Source organism: Helianthus annuus, chromosome 11 (genome assembly GCF_002127325.2).
Source record: "Helianthus annuus cultivar XRQ/B chromosome 11, HanXRQr2.0-SUNRISE, whole genome shotgun sequence".
Lineage (NCBI taxonomy): Eukaryota > Viridiplantae > Streptophyta > Magnoliopsida > Asterales > Asteraceae > Helianthus > Helianthus annuus.
The window spans coordinates 75,970,837-75,977,711 of NC_035443.2; the positions used below are offsets into that span (position 1 = coordinate 75,970,837).

The 6,875-nt window shown below is 35.4% G+C and overlaps 1 long non-coding RNA gene across 1 annotated transcript; it reads left to right on the plus strand.

The window, feature by feature from the left end:
• Positions 1 to 1,647: 1,647 nt before the first annotated feature.
• On the plus strand, positions 1,648 to 5,292 carry LOC110880333. Its single transcript, XR_002559352.2, has 3 exons — positions 1,648 to 2,813; positions 2,910 to 3,027; positions 4,771 to 5,292. It is a non-coding gene; the product is annotated as an uncharacterized LOC110880333 (long non-coding RNA).
• Positions 5,293 to 6,875: the final 1,583 nt, after the last annotated feature.

Consider the following 6,875-nt stretch of genomic DNA (forward strand, 5'->3'; position numbering starts at 1 on the left):
CCATGCGATTTTAACCGTTATATTTAAAACGCCGGAGGGGATTTTTTTCGAAAAACACGCCCTAAAACGCCCCCTGTAATGGGGGGTGGGCGTTATGCGGCGTTTTCGGGCAAAATTTTAAAAAAAAAAACGCCCCATTACACACGTTCTAATGCCTTACTCCTGCCCCCGCCTAAACCAGGCCCTTCTCTGTCCTCGCCAACAACCCTTTTCTACTCATTTATTATTATGGAATCTTTTATCAAGTTAGAAGTTCTTAATGGGATTTCTTTTTGTTGATTGCTTTTATTATATGCCTTTGAATATTTGATTTGTTTTACAATTTATTTGATTAAGGTTTAAATTATGTTTGATAATGTAACCTAACCTGAAGCAGCTTAATTTATAATGTATACAACGAGCTAAAAGAACCATTTATTTGATTAGGTTTAAATTATGTTTGATAATGTGACCTAACGTGAAGCAGCTTAATTTTTTATATACAACAAGCTATAAAAACCAGACCCGTATAAAAATTTCTAAGTCCGTCATGCTAAATACGTTATATATATTTCCGTAAAGCATCATCAAGAGTAATAAAATAAGAAAGTAGTATTTCTTAAAACCCATTTTTTGTCGTGTTCCCTTTCCTTTCCTTAAGCATTACTTTTGTTTCTTTGAACTTTCTCCACAGCTTCTTTTATATAATAAAGTTAGGCAACCAATATTACAGCCATGGTGAACTCAAGGCTGTACACCTTTGATTCCATGCTTTTTGCCTAACACTTCCGACTTCTTATATATTGAATGCCTGAATGGTGCATTTTTACATGGAGTAAGAAAACATCATTTTTACATTTTCAAGCAAGATTATATTCTTTGATAGACAGACCTCTATTCACTTTAGAAGCGAACAAGACGAACGAAGCTTGTTTGAATTCGTTCTTTTAACTTTGATTAAACAACCTAACACACCAACACATAAACAAACGGAGATTCTTATTCATGTGCATCATTAAGAAAATCAATATGTTGATGTTCGTTTATGTTTGTTCATTAATTTCCTAAATGAACTTGAATGAGAACGTAAATGAATGAGTGTTTTCTTTTTCATTCTTTAGTCGATTACCCATGGCTTGTTCTAAAGTTTGATTACGCTGGTGGGTTGTTGAGCATAATGGGCCATTTTGTATTCTAATAACGCTACTAGAAAAGTGGGCAATTGTGACAAAAATTGCGACCAACAAAAGGTGGTCACAAAATTAGCGACCAATTTGCGACCGAAATCAAAATGACCGCAAAATTAAAGACCAATTGAGAATCGGTTGCAAAACGGTCACAAAATTTTGTGACCGCATTTTTCAGTTGCAAATAAGTTAAATAGTGGTCGAAAAACACGGTCGCAAATACCAGAAATATATAAAAAAGAAAAAAGTTGCGACTGTCTAAATCAGACACAATTACAAGAAAAAAACAAAAGTTGCGTCCGTTTAAAACTATATATAAAAAACGAAAGTTCCGCCAGTTTAAAGCGGTTCAAATAAAAGAAAACAACAAAAGCGAAACTTGCGACTTTTAAATCGGTCGCAAAGAAAGCAATTTTAAAGTTACATCACCATTTTTTTAAACAAGCAAAGCAACACACTGACTACAAAACAAAACCACGTACATCACCATTTTTTTAACTTACAAACCATTTTTCCAAACTGAAAATGAAAACCCTAGATCCCAAAATTTCACCACTTCTGTTATAAAGCGCTAATTCGTCCATCAATTCACAAAATTCCGATCATATCGCGGAAAAACACAAATCCGGTGGTTCGTCACTCATCCAGTGCAGCTTTCAACGGTCAGTTTCGCGGTCCGGTAAGTTTTATCGTCCACAATCTCATCGTCATCGTACCCCGCATTCTATTCTCCGGCAAGATCCGCATCTTTGACAAGAATCACCGTCACACGCAACGTTACGTGATGGCTTCTCCGTCTGTTTGTTTCTCGATCAATCACCATCACACATCCCCTAACCGTACGATTGCGTCCATGTTCTAGTTTATTGTTTACTTTTTAGTGTATTTAAGCTAGTTGAATTAGGAAGGAGTGAAAACAGAAAATCGAAGTAAAACATTATCTCTTCTTCATCTTGTATTCTTGGAGTCTAACCCGCTCAAAAGGGTCTCTATCTTAGGAGATTGGTTCATCTCGAATCGAACCCCATCATTTGGTGCTTTCATTCTCGATCATCATGCCTCCCCGTACGAGCTTCGAAGAAGGCGTCACGACCTTAGTCGACATATAGTCAACCGGCTAATGACCCAACAACAAGCTATTGCCGTCCAACAAGCCTCACACCACCATGTCGATGCTTGACGCCATGTGGTGTTTTCTCGCGCAACAACAACGTCTGCTTTTTGCGCTTTACTCGGCCTAGAACCTCCACCTCCGCTTCCCGTTCGACCGCTACCCGCAACAGCCGTCACCATAAAAGACCCAAAAAACTCACATGCGCCCCCACCAACACTGCTACAAACATCACCACCAAACCAGGTAATGGTACCAAGCCCGCCACAAATCCCGTTACCTAAACCAACGACATCCTTTGAACTATATGAAAGACCAACCGGTGCAGACGCCACACCATCAACAGCACCAACAGAGGAGCCGAAACAAGCACCGGTTAGTGATACTCTTTTGATCCGTTCTGTCAAAAGGATTAATCCTAATCAATTGAGTATCAAAGTTCATTTATTCTGGAAGCAACTTTCACTTCGTGCATCCAAGGATTTCTCAAAGATAAGGATGGACATGTTCACGGAAATACCACCACAACCAGCAGGGTATTTCGGAGCTCAAATATTTTAAAAATTTATTTATTACATCCAAACATCTACTAAATATATTTGAACCTTAACTCCATGCATTGATTTTTATAGGAAAGGCGAAAAAAGAGACTATGCATAATAAGGCGAAGAAAGAGACATGCTTGATAGGATGGCACGCATTGAACCAATGTTAAAAGTTAGGTCTTCCAACATTTAATCATTGAGTTAGGTAATAGCCACTTTATTTTCCATAAGTATAATGTTAGGATAATTTGGGATGATTTAATTAATTGTTTTATACCATTTTAAAATTTGATAAATGCTTAAATTTAAAAAAAGAGTATATGATCTAGCACGTTTAAAATAGAAAATAACTAAAAAAGAAAAGAAACATAATAAATAAATTTTGCGTGCGTTAACAGTCATGAAATTATCGGTCGCAAAACGGTTGCAATTGCGATTGCTAAACGGTCGCAAAATTGTAAACGCAAGCGGGTGCAAAATAGTCACAACAAAACTACAAAAACCAGAAGCAGTCGCAAAATTTGTGGCCCTTTTTTTGCTCGCAAAAGCTAGTCGCAAAAAATTAGTAGCACTTGCAAATTGGACGTAATAGGGAAATTGCGACACGTTTTTCCGACTGCATGTTTGGTCGCAAAATAGTCACAATGGGGCAGTTGCGACGTTTTGCGACCGTAAATGCAGTCGCAAAAACCTAATTTTGCATTAGTATAAGTTGTGTGAAGAATGTACAAAATGTATCTCCATGCACAATAATAGTTCAAATGTAAAAGGCAATGTATAGCAATGGTGGCGAGTGAGTAGTAAAACGATAAATAGTGCTCAATAGACGAAACTAAGAAACTTGCACGTGTGTCTGGTTTAACCCAACAAACGTTATTTATGCATTTTGTTTTCTACATTTTTTTTTTAAATCTAAAAAGTTTTTCCAATTTAATGGTACATATAAAGTTGTAGATGTTTACGCGCAACTACAAATTAAGACTTAATGAAATAGTTTATTGTCGTCATTTCATTTGAATTTAACTTAAACTAGTATTTTTACGTCGTGCGTTGCTGTGAAACCGAACAAATGATAATGTAAACACGTGATTTAAAAATAAAACATGTTGTTTAAAAAGCCAAACATTAGAACGGTTTAGTGTATTATTTTAACGTTTTATGATATCAAATAAATACTTTATGTTGAGTATAACTTCGTTTTTAACAAAACTTATAACGGAAATTAACGACAACTACGCACTTAAGTTTTAGAAAAAAAATTATAAACGTAAATTATTAAAAAAGTATCAAATTATTTGATAAATTAATATATGTTCTAAAAAGAATTATTGAAAAAATGGTAAAGGAAATTTATGGTTTTAGAAAAGAAAAAAATGTTATTAAAAGTAAATATAATAATAAACTATTAGAATATATTAAATAAAAAATAATAAAAAAACTATATATTAATTTAAAAATAAAGTTACTATTAATCGTCATTCGTAAACTATATATAGTAGATGATTTGACCTGTGCTTCGCGACAGTAAATTAGTTGAGGATCAAAGGTGTAACCTGGTTTTCATAGAATAGATTGTAAGGTTTGGTTACAAAATGTGATTAATACATATAAAAAGCAGCCCATGGTTTTGCATAACATATCGTAAGTTTATTTACAATAACTACTTTAGTTATTTTAGATGTTCAAAATGTAGTGCATTCTGATGCATTTGGTTACGTTCTTTTTGCTGGGCTGGTATTTGTTAGAGATCTATTCCGGGAACCTGAGTTTCTTGGTGTCGCTTACACCTTTTGTATGTGTTGTTTAAGTTCATTAGTAATGATGTCTTTGTTAAAAGTGGGTTTAAGTTAATAGTTGGTATAGGATGGGATACCTCATTGATATAATTGACGTTTAGCTGAAGGTCTGTTTTCATTTGATTCTAGGGCCAACTTTTTGTTTGAAGCAGGTGCTGTTTGTTGGGTAGGCAAGGCGGTGTGGCTGTGATGTTTAGCGTGTTATTGAAGACTTTGTTGACGGAGAGAAGACTTGAGTTGGCAGTTGATGAACGGGCATATTGAACTTGCATTGTGACCTCTTTTCCAATGGCTTGAAATAGGGGTTCTAGTGTTTCATAACGGTCTGCGAAGCCATGCTGCAAGATCATGTCTCTGCATTGGATGCCGATTGCCTCGTCAAAAAAGGTTGCCATGGTAGGAGTTGTGTTGTCTGTGATTGTTGCGGACACGCAGTACCTGTAATTAATTATTAATTAGGATATATGATTTCTTGTTTTTGTTTTTTGTGTTGTATATTTTTTTAGTCTTACATGAATTTTGGTTTCGGTAGGTTTTGGTGGCTACCACACGACCAGCCTCTTTTTGTTTGGATTATTTTTCTTGGGCATTGTGGGCACATTGTGTAGTACCATGGCCGGCCTTTGATGTAAGCTGTGATTGATGCTTTGCAACTGAATGTTTGCCCCTATATCACAAAGTTATTAGATCATGACATTATTTTAATGAATAATATAAGTAAGTCGTGACTTTCATAAGAAGACCATTTGAGTACCTGGTTTTCTTTTTGGTGTCCTAAGAGTTCCGAAATCGTTCTTTTGTTTCTGTCTTATACGCGAAGATGGCGTTCTTGTGATTCGTGGCCAGGGGTTGCTATCAGTAGAAGTTGTGTTCCATCTTTGAACCTATAGAAGTAAAGTTGTTTGTTAGATTAGAAAGAAATCTTATAATTGAGTAAGATAAAGAGTTTTCTTCTTTACCTGTTTCTAGTTTCTATGACGCTCTCTACAGCAGGGTTGAAGTAAATGTGTGTTGCTGGGGTTGATGACAGTTGTAGTTTTTCTGACGTGTGGCCTTTGAAGATGGTGACCTTCAACGATGTGAACGCAGCGACAACTAGTTCTTCTGCACTTAACATTGCCTGCCTATCAAAGCGTGGTAGAACCTCTTCCCATAGGGTGACATCAATGGTTGAACCAGCGTATTGATTTTCTTGTTATTTTCTAATTAAAGTTAATGTATGAAGTAGTTGTTATCTAATAGTACCTGATATCTGTTAATTTTACACGCAAATACTGCTTCCCCTTTTTAGTGGTACCTGGTATGGTGTCTTCTATTTTGCCCATGTAGTCTGTCAAATGAAATACAATGTCATGCTTGAATGGCATTGAAAGTTATATAATTAAATGATAAAGATCAGTAAAGATGTAGGTGATGGCAATGAAAAGTGATATAATTAAATGATAATGGTGTGAAATATCATAACTGAGATTACTAACACTTTTTTTACAGATTTAAAGTAAATAATTTTTTTTAAATAAGATTACTAACAGAGAAAGGATCATATGAGTGGACTAATTTATTAAGCGTAAAGTAGTTAATATACCAGGTAGATACCTAAGATCATGAATGAAAATAATTAGGATGGTAACTTGGTTGGTTGTTATAGCTATATTGAGCATGCATTCGGTAGTCTTTGATCTATTAATATAACAAATGCACTACCTGTGAGAACACTATCTATGAGGTTATCGTTAATCCAGAGATGCAAGTCATCATATGGATAAAAGTTAAAGTAATACAGTGGGAATGTTTCTGAGGCAGGTATCAAGGTTATTATTGTTGTTGTTCCCATGTAAATACTGGCTAGATGTGTGTTAACTTTTAGTGATGCAGGTGCATCGTTGCATATGTAATCGTCAAGTAAGTAACATGAAAATAGACTGATCTTCCTTTCAAAGTAATCGTTGTCTAACCAAGGGACGGTTGCCTGTATTCCATCTCCCTGCATGTACGATAGGTTATTTTATTATAATGATGATAATGGGTAAGTAATGTGTGTAAAGGAAGCACATACATATTTGTCTATCATGAAGTAGTAGAGGTCGTTACTTCGTTTCCACTTTCTTATAACACGGACCTCTATTGGTGCTGGATCGCCCCCGGGGACGATTGATGCTATTATGAAGTTAGTCATGATTGTCGTCCTACTGAACAAAAAATTTGTTGTTATTAAATACAATGTATTGGATGTTAGCAGTTATTGTGTGTCAATAAA